We start from the raw sequence: 20,987 nt of genomic DNA on the forward strand, positions 1-20,987 counted from the left end.
TATCTTATCATTTTGGAATTTGTGAGAAATTCTACTCCTAATAGAACTCCCTTCCATTTAAAAAAAATGTAGTTCACAGATTCAACATTAGTTGATCTAATAAAAAAATTGGTGAGAAGAAGTATCCTACAAAGAATACAATGGTTTTATATTTATTATTAAACTTAGAGTTATTAAAAGGAGACTTAAAGAGTGCAATGTTAATTTATGAGGGAACATTTTTGAAGAAAAAATTGAAACAGAGTGAGATTTGGATAGTTCAAACAAGGAGCTATTGCTAATGGTCTAAACCAAGATAGTTTTTTCAAAGAAAAATATCTTTTGAGAAAATATTTAGTGGCACTTGAAAATAATGAAATTTTCTATAGGCAAATCTTTTGGGAACTTTGGTTGAATGAAGGAGATAGGAATACAATTTTTTTCATAACAATATAAGAATAAGAAGATAATTCAATAGGATTAGATCAAAACCTAGTGCCAATAAATTAGTAATTAATAATCCTGAGGATATAGCCTTAGAATTTGTACTCTTTTATTAGAATCTACTAAACAATGATAGGGATCCCTGTCTTGTCCATAATAGTATTTTGAATAGCATGTGAAAACTTATCTCTGGTTTTTAATCAAAAAATAGGTTTACCAAAGAAAATATCAAAGGAAGAGGTTACTAAGGCTTTAATTCAATTTAACTCTCATTAAATACCAAGCTCTGATGCACTTCCTTTCCTCTTCTACCAAAAATGTTTGCAACTCTTGCAAGATAAAATAGTAGATGTTCTAAATAATATTTGGAAATCTAGGACATTGTTTAGATAATTAAACTACACTCCTCTGGTGATTATCTCAAAAAATAAAAAATGCCTTAGCTTTAGATTATTTTAGACCACTATCTCTTCTTAATAGTATTTGCAAATTATTTAACAAAGTTTTAGCAAAGAAGCTAAAATCCCTACTACCCAATTTGATCATAGAAGAGTAGACAAGATTTTCTCTAGGTATATCTATTTTAGGTGGAGTTATTATAGCTAAAGAAGCCATACAATTGGTCTAACATAATAATAGAAAATCTATGTTAATAAAACTTGATGTTAAAAAATATTGTGATAGTATTAGATGGTCCTTCATAAGTAAGTGGATTTATCTAGTTTTTGAATGCATATTTGACACCTAGAGTTTTGATCCTAGTAAATGGTAGGACATAAGGATTTTTTTATGTTTTAGGATGACTCTTTTATGGTGATCCCCTTTTATCCTTTCCTTTTATCATCATAAGATAAACATTACAAAGATCTATCCATGAAGTCGAACTTGAGGACAACTTTAAAGTCATTAGGATCACTATTGATGAGAACCCCACTACTCATGAATAATTTATAGATGACACCATGATCTATGGAGAAGAATTATTTGAGGAAGATAGAAAATTTGATAGAACTATGTCTGATGATGCATAAGTATTGGGCCAACTTATTAATAAGGAAAAACTAGAGGTTTATTTCTTCAATACCCTTGCTGGCCTAGAATAGGAGTTCCTTGATGTCTTGGGATGTAGTAAAAGACACCTTCCATATAAATATCTAGTTATCTCTCTTAAGTCTAGATCTAGGAAGGGTGGTTTTGTAATGATATGGTTACAAAGGTGGATCTTAATATTCTTTCTTGGAAAGGTAAATGAATTTCATTAGCTAGCAAAGCTAATATGCTTAAATTAGTACTAGCACCTATTTCTATATGCTACATGACATGTTTAGACCTTCAAGGAGATTCCATCAATAAATTTACAAAGAAATTGAGATCATTTTTTGGAAAGGGTATACCAATGAAAGAAAATTTCCCCTTCTATTTTGTGATAAGATCCAAATATCTAAAAAGGATGGAGGGGCTAGTGTAAAGAGATTAGAGGAAAAAATCAAGGCTCTAGGTACAAATCTTGTCTAGAGGATAATTGTAGAACTTGATCTAAAATAAGGTAGGATTTTAAGAAATAAATATCTAGAGGGAATACACCCAAATAATATCTTTAGGCATGTTGACCCTCATAAAGGATCTTCCGTTTGGAACTTTTTTGCAAAATGCATGCCATTAATCATCAATTATCTATCTTGGAGTCTATAAAATGGAGAAAGAGCTTTATTTTGGGATGAATCATGGGAAGGACTCAAATTTATTTACAACCTTTTTTTTGGAAAAAAGACCTATCTATATATTATGAAAGATATAATTGAAGTGTATGTGGTATATTATATGATAAAATTGACCTCATCTAACCTTAAAGATTCTCAATGGAAATTAGATTTAATTCTTGATATTCTAGTAGGGTTTACTTCTAGACTAAGGGAGATTCTATCCTCTAGGGTGGTAGTTTTAATAATAGGCTTGATAGAATTATTTGGAGGATCTCCCCTTTAGTCAAAAACTCCATGAAATTAGCCTATGCATTTTTTTATAAACTCAACGTATTTCTCTAGTCTAACATTCCCTTAAATTTATGTGGGGGTAAAAGCTAACATCTAAAGCAATGATGTTTTCTTGGTTGGATTTTCATCACAAAATCCTTATAGAAAAAAAATTTGCAAGGTTGGGCTACCAATGTCCCTTAAGATGCATTCTTTGCAAAACTAATTCTGAGACCCTTGATCACATTCTGTTAAATTGTAAATTCTCCAATCAATTTTATATCTAGCTAGTGAATAAGTTAGGTTGTTAAATTTCCCTTCCCTATAATATAGTATCTCTTTTCCTAAGTTGGACCAAACTCCACCTCAAAAACTCTTATATTAGTCTTTGGTCCTCTTTATGCTCCCTCCTAATTTGGGAAATTTGGGGGGAAAAGGGTAGATAATTGGGAGGGGGGAGTATGAGGGTGTTTAATCAATTATATCCAATTATTTTACAGGGCTTTCAAACAATTTGCTACTAATTTACACTCGATCAATTGTCATAACAATAATTTGGTGATTACATTCAACTACTCAAATTAAACTTAAAAAACTTGTAGCATCAAACTACTATCTCACTGTCCATTACTTTAACAAGTATTAGAGATATAACTTAGCTTATATCTAGTTGTAGAAATATGTAATTAACATGAAAATCAACTTGCATTACATAAGAAATTGCACATTTTGACATAGATATATTTACACGGAAATCTTGTCAAGGGAAAAACCACTTGGAAACTAAACATCCCAATATTTCACTCTTCTAAAGTGAGCTTTATTAGGAGTGAACCATGTTTAAAAATATTACTTACACATTTATAGTGTAACCTAGTTAGTGGATTTTCACCAAAGATCATCTAGACCTTATCACTTTTTGTAATTACTAGAGAGTGTCCTTCTCAAAAGGAATTAAAAACATAACCAATCTATGTTACCCTATTGGATTTCAAAGACTTGTTAGGACCACTTAGTTAAGAAAATTTATCTTCTGCAATGGTAAGAATGTAATAAATGAATTATTTTCTAGGTTTAGGACTAAATTTCTTGCTTAAATCTCTGCTTCATTCTATCTTCTTCCTTCTGATCTTTGCCTTGTTGGTTCACACTAGTCTTATTTTCATTTTTATTTCCTCTACTTGATCCTTTTTCTTTTTCTCTTCTTGGTTCACCTTATTTTTCTTTCTTCTTCACCTTCTATAGTTTTTATTTTTTTAGAATCTATCAACAATAATCAACTATTGAAAATAGTTTCAATCATCTCTTTAAACCATAAACTGATGCCTTCAAAATATTTCAAGATTTTCCCACTTAATCATGATCCTACATATCTGATTAATTATTTTTAGTCAATCAAAAAATAGAACTTCCTTGAAATTTGTGCATATCCATATCTTGTGTAAATGTCCTTCATCAAATCTTCATCACATTTCTCCAGCCATAGATCTCGCAACAAACTTTGATATTATCATTTGGAATTCTTGAACATTTTTTTATTTTCACCAATATACGGTTTTAGATTCAATCCTTCTTAAATTTTTCTTCTTGTTTATACGTGATGAACATTCAAACACACTTAGTTAAAACATCACTTAGTTAACACTAGACTTACTTTGTTTACACTAAACTTCATCTTTGCTTTGTCAAATGCTCTATGATAACTATAATCACTTGGTGTAGCTTATTTAGTTTGACCAATACATGAGAAAACTAACATTATATTGTCATAGTTTAACAAGAAAACTAACATTATATTGTCATAGTTTAATTCATTCGAGAAAATATTGAATATGAATACTTATCAAATCTATCATCATACTTCCTTCAAATTATTTTTATCAATCAATTCCTCTTCATCAATAAAATGTTATGGTATTCTTTTGAAATAGAATAGTATCTAACCAACTAAGGCTTTATGTCAATGAAAACATGACAACTATTATGACTCTTTTAAATATACTACATACATTATCTCTTACATCATCAGTCAGGGGTAACAATCTCCCTCTATGGCATTGATAGAAACACATAAATGTAAGATTTTACATTACAAAAGTTTATGCATATGACTATGAAATGTATGCATTTATGAAAATACAATTGTTCATCTTTGTGACTTTATTTAGGCTCTCTTCAACAGATCTCAATATTAGAATTCACTCAATTTGTAGCTTCAATAGCTTCATCCCCATAATTTGTCAATTTCTCTCCCTTAGGGTGTACTTCTATGCTCAACAAAAACTCCAATAAAATGTGTCTCCCTCTTTGAAAACAATATTATTTCTTGTCCATAATATATCAGTCCCTTTAGTCATTCTCTCTGCCTTTGACAACATGCATCTTTTCTTAATGGATATTTGATAGGGGAAAGACCTCTAGTTTGCCTCTTAGATACTTAAAAGCATTCCTAGACAATGTCTTGGTAAATAAGTCTACAATTTCCTTCTTTGAAATTCACATATTTAGTCCTCACTTTCTTCTCTTATACTCTCTCTATCTCAAGTAGTGATACTTGATAGATATATGCTTGCTTTTTGCATACATCATCATATTCTTTGATATATTTCTGCACTAGTATTATCACAATTAACACTAACAAGCTTGGTTACATCCTATTGCATTCTTTCAAATAGTTGCTTAATCCACACAATAGTAGAATGATTAATTGAATAAAAAACATACTAAGCTTTAGCAGTAGATTGTGAAATGTAGCTCTATTTCTTGCTTAACCATGTAATTATTCTTTCTCCTAAGAAGAATCCTCCACCACTTATACTTTTTCCTTCATCCACATTACTAGTCCAATCTACAGTGATGTGGACTTTAAGTGTAAATTCATGATCTTGTTTGTACCATAATCCAAAATAATTAGTTCCTTTCATATATCTAAATATCCTTTTAACAACAGCCATGTTTTTTTCCTTCGAATTAGAGGAAAACTTTGCAACAATTCTAACTGCATGAGAAATATTAGTTCTACTATGCTCTATATACTAAAATTTACCAATCCTCTATCTATATTGTCTTTCATTTACCTCTAATGCAGTATCCTCTTTTGATAATTTTCAAATCTAGTCACTATAGCCCTACTAACTAGTTTTCACTCGTCCATTCCAAAAAAAAATAGAATTTCCTTTACATACTTAGATTGGGTCAGATATATACAATAATTTTTTTAGTTAACTTGTATGCCAATAAAAAATTTGATCTCACTAAACATAGAAATTTCAAACTCTTTACTCAGTTGATTAGAAAATGACTTGTACAACAAATTATTCCCACTAAATATGATATCATCCATAAAAAAATTCAACAATCACCACCAAGTTATTAGTTTCACTTTTCAAATACAAATGATTGTTCTCACTTGTTCTAAAAAATCCAATATTAATCAAGTATGAATGCAACCTTCAATCCATACAAAGCTTTGTTCAATTTGCAAACCATAGGGTTATGATCCGATTCAAAAAATCCTTCTGGTTGGTTTATGTACACTTCTTCTTCAAGTATTTCATTCAAAAATTATGACTTAACATCCATCTAATATACCTCTAATTTATTGTAAGTAGCATAACCTAACAAAGTTCCAATAGTCTAGCCATAGTCAATAACATCTTCTTACAAATTAATCTTGCCTTATTACTCACAAATTCACCATTTTAAAATTAATCAATTTTTTCATATCAATCTCAATAACTTCTTCTAATCAATCTCTTCATTCATAGAATTGATACAATCTTCATTATCAAGTGCATCATTAACCATTCTTGGTTCAAATTCAACAATAAAATTGATATTACAAATCAAGAATGACTTCTTTTGATGAATCCAATGCTTCTGTATCAAATGATTTGTGTAATTGAGTGGTTCCTTCTTGTATATTTTGTAAGCATAGGTTTAGTTCTCTAATTTTCATCATTATCTTAAGTCATTTACAACTCTCTATCTTTCTTGAATTGTACTACCTATAACTTGAGTACTCGAGGTTGATCCTTGGTGGTTCTCTATTATTTCTCATACCTTAATCCACAAGGATATTAATTTACATATATAAATTTTATTTTAATCATCTAATTACTTTTTGCTTTCCTCATCATTCTTGTCTAGAAACTCATCAATTCTTACATTTTTACCTTCAATCATATATTAGTAGACTTTTTCAAACATTTTCATGCCTTTATCTTAAAAGAATATCTATATAAAATACATTCATAACCTTTTAAATTAAATTTACCATTCCTTTCATCTTTATGAATGTATCATGTACTTTCAAATATCGTGACATAACTCACATTAGGTGTATGACCATACCAAAGTTCATAAGGTGTCTTGTTTATTTCTTTCTTTAGTTAAAATTGGTTAAGAGTGTAGACTACAGTGGTAATAGATTCTCTCCATAATATTTGTGTAATTCCTTTTTCAATTAGTAGGGTTCTTACAAAGTCAACAATTGACCGATTCCTCTATTCAACCACTCATTTGAGAATTATTTAACTAGTTTTTTTCCCTCTTAAATTCAAGTTGAATGATTTGTTTATATTTTATATCTATAGATAATTTTGCGGAATAGTTGATTATTATATCATTTTAAATGATTTCCTTAATTATTGACAATTATATTTAGATATTTATTAATTTATGATGTTTAATCAACATAAATTAATAAATATTATTCATGTGAAATTGGAAAAATAGGTATCAATTTGATAAAATTGTTAGATCTTTATAATAAATTAATTAATTAAATAGCTTCACTAGAACATTTAATTTGATACTTAGGAATTTATCAATCTTAAAGACTATTGCACATTAGTGGTTTTATGCAATTTATACTAGGATCAAGCATAGCCGGGAGAAGAAGTTTCTAGTAAATTAAGACTTTCTCAATTGGTATTGGAGATTGTGGAAAAATTGGTGTATGAGACCAATTTTAGGGTAATACACTATGATGTTTAAAGATAGTAACATAGCTAGAGATAAATGCAAATGGATCCTTCCTCCAACAGGATGGGATAAGTTAGATTTTGATGAGGCGTCGAGACACAACCCTAGACAAGAATGTCTAGGGAGCATTATGCATCCTAATAAAGACATATATTTACCCAAAAGAAAAAACACTTTTTGCGGTTGTCCAACAACCTTGCAGAACTAAAGGTTCTAATTGAGGGTTAAGCTTTAGTTGGGAGATGGGAATTGAAAACAAGTTATTGAAGGACATTCACAAATCATCTTGAATGCCTTAAGGAAAGTGAGAAACCTAATTGGAAATTACACTCAAAACTTGAGTATGCATTAGTGAGAATAGATAAATTCAAAGAAATAAGCATCAACCATATTTACCATGAACACACTAAAGAAGTTGATAACTAGAAAACAAAGGGTTAGATGGAAAAGAGATCCTAATAAAAGAAACATCCAACTCTAATAAACATTAGAAATAGAAATGTTAAAAAATTAACCATAAAAGTAAATAAATGAAATATAATTATCTCCAAGAATAATACAAAACCATCATATTAATTCTTCTTTATTCGGTTGACATTAGGTAACTTGATCAACAAAGATGGCCAGACTAGTATTTTATCTCAAAGTTACAATCCAAATACAAACAATGTAATACAATAATGTTTTTATTAGACCTAGACCTATAAATAATACAAGATAAATTGGTATTCACATGATTTGGCTTTGGATGTTAAGGTGTATTTTGAGAATAGAATGAACTAGGCTCTAATTATGAGATGTAATATATATTGATCACTTTGGATCCTTCATAGGACTAAGAATTTTTTGTTTACGAAGAAAGATAAGAAATATTGAAGGACATAGAGTTACTTAGAGTAGATCACAAGATCATGGAAATAAGATAGAACTCAAATTCGAGATGATAAAGATATGATTTTATTAGTTAATCCTTGGACATGTAGTTATATAAATTTAAGAATAATATTAAAAGATATTTTAAATAAATATCTTATGCTCTATCATCTCCCATTGTAACAATGCATTCATATAGCTCCCTCATTTAGCTCGACCCTCCCATATTTAGTTTTATATACTAATTATTTTCCTCCCATATTTAAATTTATATACTTTGCATTCATATAGTTCCCTCATTTAGCTTGACCCTCCCATATTTATAATTATATACTTATTCTTTTCCTTAGGTTTTCTACTCATTAGTCTTATCCTTGCTCACCTATATAACATTTCATTGTTTTACTTATTAATTATGGAGGTTTGCCATATTCTTCTAGGTGGCTAAGTTTTATTTTGTAATTTTGTTCAATATAAGTTAGAATGACATCATTCTAGTGACCTTCTCTTGATATTGGAGCCTTTAACTTTTATCTCTATTTTTCCCTCAATCCTTAGATGGCATGAACCTATGCTCTAGATGGTATGGTTATTTCTTGTATATGATATAGGAGGCTAAATTTATTTTCTTCTATCAGTCTTGGTTAGAAGTTTCTAGAAACTTCTAGTTCATTCAAGAAGATTTATAGAATTCACTACAACATTTTATTGAGCCTCATCTCTTTCTTTACCTCACCTAACCCCTAATATTTTATATTTTCCATTGCCCTTGCCCACTATATTAGCCATTTGGAGCTATAAAAACTATGATGTCCTTATATCACACTCAAGAAGAAGGAACTACAACATTTACAGGCCCGGTCAAACATGAACGATGGGATAGAATCCTGAGAAAGGGGACACCATTGTACATAAAAGACCAATTTTATTAAGTTGATAGGCTTCACTCCTTAACATCTTTGAATGGTTTGTTCAAATTTTTTGGCAGTCAGACTTTGGGAAAGAAGGAACAAGGAACAATTTCTAAAAATGGCCAGCATTCTTGGGCTAGGGAGAATGATAGACAAATAACTAAGGCTTTATAATTCCATATTTGCATATCAGATTGATCCATCGATGGAATTCATACATCATTAAACACAAAAATGATGTTGCAAAAAAGGAAAACAATTCTAACCGTACATTCTTCCTTCTAAATTTTGAGTCCACCTAACATATTGTGTTTGAATAAAGAGATACTATTTTTGTATTGATCAAATTAGAAATGTGATACATATAAATCAAAAGCAGGGCTAGCTTCTTTTGATCTCTCTCGCCTCTTCCTATTATACATTAAGAAGACAAAGGTTGTACAAGACATGTACATATAAATGGATCAATTGGCTTTTCAATTGAAGGGATTGTAAGTAGAAAACCCCAAAGTGTTTGGGAGCCTGCACCTGAGATGGCTTCTTTAGAGATCAAACGAGCCACAAAAGCTCAAAAAAATTTTGGGAACGAAGAGTAGCTGAAAAATAATGTATATTTTTTAGCTACATATGGCAATGTGGAGGCTTCAAAGAGGTTGGTATTAGTGGAGGGTTACTCTATATCAAAGCTTGATGACAATGATTATTATGCAGTATAGTGGGCTACTTTGAATAATCACACTATAGCTGTACAATTCATTCTCGAAGTAAGACAATATATTATTTATTTGGTTATTTTTTGTTTGATTAGTTGCAATTAATTAATTTGGCAAGTCAATGGATCAGATTATTTTGTTGAAATATTTAATGTTGTAGGTCGGTTGCCCCTAGAGCCAAACACCGACCTACGATCTGATAGCCTGAAGAAAAATGAAAAAATTTAATATAGGTAGGTGAGTTTTTTAAATCTAGAAAAGAGGGGGAAACATTTATTTGGAAAGAAAACAAAAGGGAATGATCAATCTCATTCAACCAGTTGAAGAAGTGGAGTTAGAGAGAAGTTACAGAGCAGGGCAGAGAGAAGGATTGAAGCAATTGTAGAGAAGCAATTCATTTAGCATATCAGAGCAAAGAGTTTAGAAGATATAAGGGTTTTAGCTTCATGAGTTACATGTGTTGGATCTCTTGTCATTTTGTTAGTTCATTGTTTATTGGATTCAACCTACGAAGCAATGTTTGCTCTAGTCATTTTTGCATGTAGTCATTAGAGTTGCAAGTTAAAGTTTTAAGTTTTATCAATCTAAACATTTTAGGGTTATTTTATGGTTTTTTGGTTGAATCTGAATGCTCCTAGATTTTTTAATAGTTTTAATAAAAATTTAAAAGAAAGAAAGAAAGAAAACAAGTAGGAAAACATATCTTATTGTTGTCACTCTTTTTCTATTCATCATTACATATTTTTTATATTAGAGAAGATCATTGTTGAAATCTTCATACTTCATCTCTTTGCATTTTAATGGCATTTTTTCATTCTATTCACTCGGTCTAGACTTGATTGAGTTTCCTCTCTAAAGACCCTACTGAACTCACTTGGCATAGTCATGTGCCAAGCTTCATCTCATAGAGGAGACTGAGCTCACTCGACACCCTTTGGTTGTTGATCTCACTTGGCATTGTCACATGTTGAGTTGCCCAAGTGTCGAGTTCACTCAACATCCTGTGCCAAGCCACCTCAACACCATCTCCTATCACTCGACATCCATTGGTGTCTAGAAAAATAAGTACTCAGTACTTGCATGTACCGAGTGAAATTTAGGGTTTTGTTTTTTTAATTGTTTCACATCGTATCAGAGCTTTGAGGCCCCACATCCACAATGAGTTAGGGAATTTTCTTTCTGGGATATTTGACATGGTAGAAGATGCAAGAAAGATACAACAACAACCATCATCCTTTAATGGATAAAATTATGATGCATGGGTAAAGAAAATGACCATAATGGATACAAATGATTTGTGGGAGTTTGTGATTAATGGGTTCAATGATGTGAAAGACCCAACTCAGTATGCTGCCCTTACCAACAATCAAAAGACTTATCTAAAGGAGTAAAGGAGAAAGGATGCAAAGACATTAAGTTGGATTGAGGCAGCAATGACAAAGATAATTTTTCCCAAGATTGCAGTAGAAAATTATGCAAAGGAAGCATGGGATATACTTGAGACAAACTTCAAGGGGACTGTTAAGGTCAGAGTAGTTAAGTTACAGATGGTTAGAAGAGAGTTTGAGAACTTTTAGATGAAGGACAATGAACCTATCTCAGATTTTAGCTCTCGAATCTCCAATTTGATAAACCAACTCAAATCAAATGGAAAAGAATATAATGAGTAGAGGATTGTGGAAAAGATACTAAGGAGTTTGCCTCATAAATATGACAACCTTGTGATGACCATAGAGGAAGAAAAGGACCTTACCACATTGACCATGGGAACTCTTCAAATCCATGAGTAGCGGATAAATAGGTTAGCAACTACTTCCCAAGAGTAGTCTTTCAAAGTTCAAGAGAATTCAAGAGGCAGGGGACATGAAGAAATGGCTCTAGTAGAGGTTCAAGAAGTAGAGGTCATGGTAGGAATGGTCGAAGGAATGCTAATGCAGAAAGCTTAGGAAGAACAAGTAACCAAGAGGGAAAAAGCATCTCTCAAAACAACTCTAGAGGAGGTAAGAAAAATTATAACTCAAATAAGAGTAATGTTGAATACTACTACTATCATAAGTATGGGCATTATGCAAGTGAATGCTGGAAGAAATAGGGTGATCAGTCAAAGAAAAATGCTAATGCGGTAAATGTGAACATGGGAAATACAAAAAATCCTGCGGCCTTCATCATATGTAACATTGGTGAAGAAGGAAGCCTCGAGTTATGGTACCTAGACAGTGGATGTAGCAACCAGATGAGTGATAATGAAAGTTTATTTTTTTTCATTGATAAGACTTTTAAGTCTAAAATTAAAATGGGAAATAATGGAACCATTCCATAGTGGGTAAAGGATCTATTATGGTCCGCACCAAGTAAGGTGAGAAGAAGGAAATATAGGATTTATATTTTGTCCCCAGTATGAAGCACAACTTGATGAGTGTTGGACAACTCATTCAAAATGGATATAGGTGCTGATGGAAAATGACAAATGTGTCATTCATGAGAAGGATGGGAGTAATAGATTACTTGCAGGAGTCCAAATGAAAAGGAACTAGACGTTCCCATTGAGGATAGAGACATTTTTCTCTTCTTAAGTCAATGCTACACCTCCCGAGCATGCATGTATAGGAGTACAACATCAATTAAATCTTAGGAGCTTGATTGAAGACCCCTCCAAGCTTTGACATCTTAGATATGGACATCTTGGCTTTGCTGGTTTAAATTTTTTGTCCAAGAAAATAATGGTAGATGGTTTGCCAAGCATTGTAAATTCATATGACAAGTGTGAGGCTTGGATATTGAGTAAGAAACATAGGCTTCCTTTTATTCTGGAAATTCTAGAAGGGCTAGAACACTATTAGAATTGGTGCATTTTGATTTGGTAGGCCCTATGAAAACTACTTCTATTGGAGGGAGTACTTATTTTATGACATTCACAGATGATTTTAGTCATAGGACATGGGTGTATTTTTTAAAGAACAAATATGAATTATTTGACAAATTTGTAGAGTTTAAAGCCTTGGTTGAAAAGAATGTGGACACTATATTAAGGTCCTTAGATCAGATAGAGGATTGGATTATACCTCCAATATGTTTATAATTTTTTAAAGGAAAAATGGCATAAGAAAAGAGCTTATAGCCAGTTGTACTCCGCAACAAAATGGAGTGGTTAAGAGGAAGAACAAGACCATTGTTGAAATAGCAAGAACCATGAAGAAATAAAAAGGACTCCCAACTAAATATTGGGGAGAAGCTATAGCAATAGCATTATATTTGATTAATAGGTGTCCTACAAAATAAGTTCATGAAAAGATAGCTCTTGAGGCTTGGTCAAGGGGCAGATGGACTATTGAGCACTTTAGAGTGTTTGGATGTGTAGCATATGCACATGTGCCTAAGGAAAAAAAGAAAAAGTTGGATGATAAAGGTGTGAAGTGCATCTTCATAGGGTAAAGATCAGAATCAAAGGCCCATAGGCTATATGATCTAATTTCCAAGAAGATCACCATTTTAAGAGATGTGGAGTTTCCTAAAAATCAGTCATTGGATGACTCGATAGTTGAATCCTCAAGCAATTCAAGTAAAGTTCCTACTATTGAAGAGGAAGAAGATGACATTGGTGATTAGCAAGAAGATGGAGTAGCAAATATAGATCATAGAAAAAGGCAAAAAAGCAAGAAGCCCCTAACATGCCAATCAACAACTCCTAGCACTTCAATATAGCCTTGACTAGTATGCAAAATACTAGCAGGAACAATACTGAGAATTCAGATCCCACTCTCACCTCCCTATTGCCAAGAAAAACCAAAAGTCTAAGGGATATATACCAAGAAGAAAGGTATGAAGATGATTTGATGAGAGTGTAAATTTTGCATTATTTTTTCATAGTGATCCAATATATTTTGAGGAAGCTATGAAAGTGGAGAAATGGTGTAATGCCATGGATGAGAAAATAGATGCTATTGAAAGAAATGAGACATGGGAGTTAACTACATTGCCTCCCAAGAAACAAGTAATTGGAGTGAAATGGGTTTATAAGACCAAGTGCAATGCTGAAAGAAAAATAGATAGGAATAAAGCACATTTAGTGGTCAAGGGGTACACATAGCAATCTGGCAGAGATTATGATGAGACATATGCCCTAATTACAAGAATGGAAACCATGTGCACTGTCATAGCAATTGCAGCCCAGCACAAATGGAAGGTATATCAAGTGGATGTGAAGTCTACCTTCCTAAATGGTGTATTGAAGGAAGAAGTTTATGTGGAGCAACCACCTAGTTATGATGTTGTAGGTGAAGAGAATAAGGTGTATAGATTGAAGAGAGCTCTATATGGGCTCCAACAAGCTCCATAGGTGTGGTACTGCACAATTGACTCATATTTGATGAGCAATCGCTTTAGCAAAAGAAAGGGTGAGCCCACACTTTACATCAAGGTAGAAAATGGTAATGTGTTGATTGTTGTCTTGTATGTTGATGATTTAATTTTCACTAGAAATGACAATTTACTAATTGGTGATTTTAAAGAGACCATAAAAAATGAATTTGAAATGATAGACCTAGGTCTCTTGAAGTACTTTCTAGGTATAGAAGTAAAAAAAATGCATGATGGCATCTTCATCTCTCAAGAAAAGTATGCAAGGAAAATCTTGGAGAGATTTGAAATGAAAAATAGTAAGGTAGCCCCAACACCAACAACAATAGGTTTGAAGTTGAGCAAGGAAGATTGTAGAAAAAGAGTGAATCCAACACTATACAAGAGCATGGTTGGAAGTTTGATGTATTTGACTGTAACTCAGCCAGACATAATGCATGGAGTAAGTCTAATTTCTAAATTTATGGAATTATTGAAGGATTCCCATTAGCAAGCAGGAAAGAGGATCCTAAGTTATGTGAATGGTACCAAGGGATTGGGAATTTTGTATATTGCAAATAATGATTTCAAGTTGGTTGCTTACATGGATAGTGATTGGGCTAGAAGTTTAGATAATAGGAAGAGCACTTCTGGATACATGTTCTATATGGGATTAGGTGCAATTTGATGGGCATCCAAGAAGCAACCTATTGTTTCTCAATCTATAGAAGAAGATGAATATATAGCAGTGAATGCCACAACATGTCAAGCTATTTGGTTAAGAAGGATCTTGACAGATTTGAATGAAAGGAAAGAGGATAGAACCACAATTTATTGTGACAACATCTCCTCAATTGCATTGTCTAAGAATCTAGTTTTTCATGTGAGAAGCAAGCATATAGAGATCAGATATCACTTCATTAGAGAGTTGGTGGAGAATGGGGATATCAAAATGGAATTTTTCATGTCTGAGTAGTAGCTAGAAGATATTTTTACAAAGCCATTAGGCATTGGAAGTTTTGCACACCTAAGAGAGTGTCTTGGTGTAAATTTGGATTAGATGTGATCCTTGTTTGTTTGGCTCAGGATAAAGGGGGAGTGTTGAAATATTGAATGTTGCAGATCGGTTGCCCCTAGAGCCAAATGTCCACCTACCATGAGACAACCTACAGAATAGTCAAAAAATTTAATGCGGGTAGGTGATTTTTTCAAATCTGGAAAAGAGGGGGAAATGTTTTTTGCAAAGAAAACAAAAAGGAATGACCAGTCTCATTCAATTATTTGAAGAAGTGGAGTTAGAGAGAAGTTGCAGAGTAGGGCAGAAAGAATATTTGAAGTAGTTGTAGAGAAGAAAATCGATTAGCAGATTAGAGCAAAGAGTTTAGAAGATAAAATGGTTTAGCTTTGTAAGTTACACATGTTCAATCTCTTGTCGTTTTGTAATTTCATGTTTATTGGATTCAACCTGTGAAGCAGTGATTTCTCTAGGCATTGTTGCATGCAATCATTAGAGGTACAAGTTAAAGTTTTAAGTTTTAGCAATCTAAAAAATTTAGAGTTATTTTAGGGTTTTTTGGTTGAAGCTGAATGCTTCCAAATCTTGTAATAGTTTTAATCATATTTGAATAGAAATTAAACAAGCAAGAAAGAAGGCAAACATATCTTGTTGTTGTCACTCTTTTTCTATTCATCATTACATGTTATTTTGTATTGGAGAAGATCATTGTTGAAATCTTCATACTTTAGTTCTTTGCATTTTAATGGCAGTTTGTCACTCTTCTCACTCAGTCTAGACTTGACTGACTTTCCTCACTAAAGACCTTGTTGAGCTCACTAGGAGATCAAGCTCACTTGACACCCTTTGGTTGCCGAGCTCACTTGGTATTGTTACATGATGAGTTGCCCAAGTGCCAAGTTCACTTGGCATCTTCTTGTGTTTAGCCAGCTCGGCACCACCTCCTGTTACTTGGCATCCATTAGTGCCAAGCAAAACTAGTACTGGGCACCTTCATGTGATGAGCAAAATTTAGGGTTGTGTGTTTTTTTAATTTTTCACATATTTTACCCAATCTCAATTTTGACTCTAATGGCTCATGTGATCTCATGGGTTCTTCTTTTTATTGACTGAAGCTTATGTTTGGTTGTTCATTTATCTAGCTTTCTTAGTCATTTTGCATAGGTTCTAGCACTTAATGATTAGGATGGGAGCTCATTTTTAGTTTCATTGCTATGGATTTTAGGGTGAGATACAGGAAAGTTTTAATGTTTTGCATAAATCTCCCAGTTGGCTGATTTTAACCTCAATATTTAAAGTTGGGAGTCCATTTAAAGAATTTCTAGAAACATTACCTAAGCTTTTGTTATAAAACTGAATATGAAATAATGTTGTTAATGGTCACTGTCAAGCCTAGAATTTGATGGCCATATTGGTCGAGACGGTGGATTTTGAAGGTTCTACATAGCTAAAAATGGCTTGTAGAATAGGTAGCACAACAGTGTTTTGGCACAATGCGTAATTAAGAAGACAAATACAAGATTTATATGTACTAATTAAAAATAACTCAAAACATGTCTATCTTTTGAAGTTTCTAACATAATCTTTCTCTATTGACTTAATAATTAGGTTGGGAGCTCCTTTTCAGTTTCATTACTATTGAGTTTAGGGTGAGATACATGGAAGTTTTAATGTGTGGTCATAAATAGATAGATAGATAGATCAAAGATAAATAGAGAATATTGACTATAGATAAAGATGTTGAAGGTAAAGAGATAGGAATGTTAATTTGTGTATTTAATAAATATATAAAAACATGGTTAGGGTGGTAGATAGAAAAATTGAGAGTCAAGTATAGACATATTGATATAGAAATAGAGAGGGATCCAATAATAAGCTCCATTTAATCATTTGGCATATATTTGACTATTGGCATAATTCTTGCATCGCTCAAAGATGCAAGTGCTAGTATATTAAGAATAAATAGGGGTTTGATAAAGCCCAGCCTAATATGGAAACGTATCTTCATTTTCTTCTTTGATGGCATAATGTGGTAGAGGATTGCACCAATTGGCTTGAGGTCTTCTTTAATAAACTATGCTTAAATAATGTATAGGAATTTTGTTCATGGGATTTACATAAGGACTTAATCATTGTCAAACCTGGAGAAACCTATGATTTAATCAAAATATATTGGTATGACTCATAGCCTCAATGACAATACGGGTCTTGATTTTCTCTTTCTTAGATTAGTGTCTTGATTTTCTCTTTCTTCAATTTTGGATGTGAATCTATTAGAACTACCATGTAGTGAAAGAAAAGATACTATAGAGGAAGAGGGTAGCAAGAAGGTCTTGACTCTCCTGATGATTTTCTTTAATAAGGAAAAAAATTTCAAATATTGAATAATTCCTTTCTCTAATGGCATGGCTAATGCAATGAATGCGTAGAGTCTCCATAGAGTCTCCTTCTGATTTGTTTCTAAGAGTTCTAAGAAAGTTTTTCATATATAAGATCTCTTGGCTAACTTAAATATCAATCATCTAAGACACTTAAAGAAACATTGAACTAATAGAAACAAAGATAATACAACATGTATTGTAAGTTAAGTTAACTAATTCCTTTATTACCATAGTTTATTTGGCTTAATCTTCATTCTTATTTTTGGGATTTTACTTCAGCCATTTGTTTCACTTAGAAGATGAGTAGGAAGACACATTTTTATGCATAAGCTTGGGGTTGCAGATAGATTTCAAAAAGTAGCCCATTCTATTATTTGTACACTTCTCAAAAAGCATAACTAGCTTTTGATTTTCAATTCCTATTTGGTAGTAAGAAGTTTGAAAACCTAGTTTTGAGAAAAAAATTATAAATCTAGTATTCTAATTCTGTTTTCCCAATTTTGGAACAAACGTAAAAAATTTCAAATCTAGATTTTGAAAAACACTATTCCTATCATCTTCTACAAAAAAAATGGATCCTAATAGACTTATAAGTTATATGCTATAAGGAAGAATAATCGTATTCCAAGATACAAAGGGTAAAATACCTATAAAAAGGTAAAAATGTTGGCATATAGACAAGTTGCAAAGGACGATCATGCTAATTGAGGATTAACCTTAAATGAGCAATTGATATCAAAGCTATATATAAAAAATGCAATAAAAAAATGAGAATATTAAGGAACATCTAATAAATATGAAAGAATTGATGTGGATAGTTAAGACTTGAGTATTCCTACTAGATATTACTCGAGCAATATTTTGGTTAGATAAAAAAGAACTAAAATGAACTATAGTTATAGTTTAACTTAAATGAAAGTTAAGACTATTCAAACATATCTTTTCTATCCACTACGAAATAAAATCTAATAAGATATTCTATCAAATCAGACATATATACTCAATAGAATCTTTCAAGATATTATATCAAACTAGACATATATACTTTATGAGTATCTAGTACTAGTGAACAATTCACATTTCATTCTATTTACAATATACTTCACTTTAATTTTTCCATGAGCTAAAGATATGGTAATGCTATTAATGGAATAATTTATAAAAAACCTCCCATAGATCCAAAATAAGTAATCACCTACACTCAAAGAGTAAATTGTTCTAACAAAAACTCCTTAGCAAAGCTAAATTCATCAAATAAATACAGAGTAATGAAATTTTATAAGTGGGTATGATAACTAAAATACAAATGAGATATATGAAAATGATATCTATGTATGTTTTATACTACCCTATGAGTTTGAGTTTGAAGTTACTGGGGTCTATAAGGAATCTTGAAATAGGAATCTTGAAATCTTATACCGAGGCAAGAAGGAGACAATACAAACAAGGACAACTATGTGAAGAAATGGAATAGGAAGTAAGTAATTTAAGGAATTAAGGATATAACAATATAAATGTAATAAAAATAGTTAGAAAAAGTCTATGTAAAGAAGTATATATTCTAAAGAATGAATATCAAATTAATGAATATCAGGTTTTGTAAAGAACGAATCTGTTCTAATGGACCTAGGGGCACATGTACATTGTTCTATGTAAAGAAGTATATATTCTAATGAGTGAATATCAAATTTATGAATATCAGGTTTTGTAAAGAGGTTTTATAAAGAAGGAATGTGTTCTAATGGGCCTAGGGGTACATGTACATTGTAGAACAGTACCTCGGTCTCAGGGAATAATTTGAATTTTCTTCCATGTTATTTTTAAAATAATATAAATAGAACATTTACCTTCTATGATTAAAAAAGAAAAAAAACAAAGAAAAAATGAATAATGTATAAGGGAAAGTACGAAAATAGAAAATCTTACCATATGGAGCACCAGGTAGAAACACAAGTAGGGCAATAATATGAGCAATACTATAAAATAGCCTAATGTCCCAGTAGAAACACAAGTAGGGCAATAATATGAGCAATACTATAAAATAGCCTAATGTCCATGGGCCAATATTCGAATGCTGCCATTAACCAAACGAGGCGAAGCAGATATCTACCTTTGCGATCTACTTGGGATGGTTTATTTACATTCACTGTTTAGTATACTTGAGCAAAATAGCCAGCCCCATAGAACCTATAAACATTACACACTGTGGAAAACAAAACGGATTGCATCCATTGAAAGTCATTTAAATTTTCTTCAACACACAATGTCACCAAGAAGTTTATATCTCTTCCTAACTCTTCTATCGCCTATCTCAGGCTTCTGTTTCGTCTGCGTTTTGGGTTTCTGGAAATTAACGTCAACATAGAAGTTTCTCAGTTTTCTCTTCACCTTGACCATGGATTCTCCAAACCCAATAGAATCTTTCATAATGATAATGTTGGAGCTTTCCTCATCCTTTCGAATAGTGTAACACCAGTCACAAACCTTACACTCTGATACATTATTGATTAGGAGCGCACAGCAAAAACATAAATGAGCCAATCAAATGTTAAACTCTTGACATCAACAGCGCCATCTTCGAAACTGAAATATATAACTTGGTTTCAAATGCACTTGATTCGCAGATGCACAAAAAAAAAACTTCAAATACCATAAGTCGGATAACAACTTCAATGAACAATACTCAAATGCAATAGCAGATATAAACTGAGAATGAAGGAAATTTTCAAATCTAACAATTTCTATTAAAACTGTAATTACATCTACCTCGTTCACTCCCTATGTTCTCTGTTCTGTCCCTTCAATCTCTTCCTCTTATAACATTCGAAGTAGTTATGAAGTCTTACAGGATGGTTCGGATTCTTGACAGTTATAAAACAAACTCATCAACTTCCTTATGGTAATTTATCAGTTACAGTGGTGGCTGAAATCCTTCTATTTTGAATACATTACATTTCAATTTTAAATAATAAAACTATTTCATTGTATAAGGAAATTTTGAATGCCTTAAATATTTATAAAACTTTGAAAAAAAGATTCAAATGACGAGGTGCCTCTGCACCAATTATCATAATATGCTCTCCTGCAATACCTGAGCCAAAAAACATTAAAGATTTATAGGATCATTCAGAGCTTTTAATGAAATGGGTTTGTGAAAAGATGATAATTCCAACCAGCATTTATTTCTCTCTGAAAACAATATATTAACTATATAAGGGAAAAAAAGGGTATGGAATTGTTGGGTTACTTACTTGTGTTGTAAATGCCAATGCATTTAGTGCATTGGAAAAAATAGACTTGGAAACCCAAATCTCCACACATGCTGCATTCCATTTTTCTTTCCATGCAATATGCCCCAACTAATTCTTCTATTCATG

This window comes from Cupressus sempervirens, chromosome 11 (genome assembly GCF_028749045.1).
Source record: "Cupressus sempervirens isolate cs-2001-9-10 chromosome 11, ASM2874904v1, whole genome shotgun sequence".
NCBI lineage: Eukaryota > Viridiplantae > Streptophyta > Pinopsida > Cupressales > Cupressaceae > Cupressus > Cupressus sempervirens.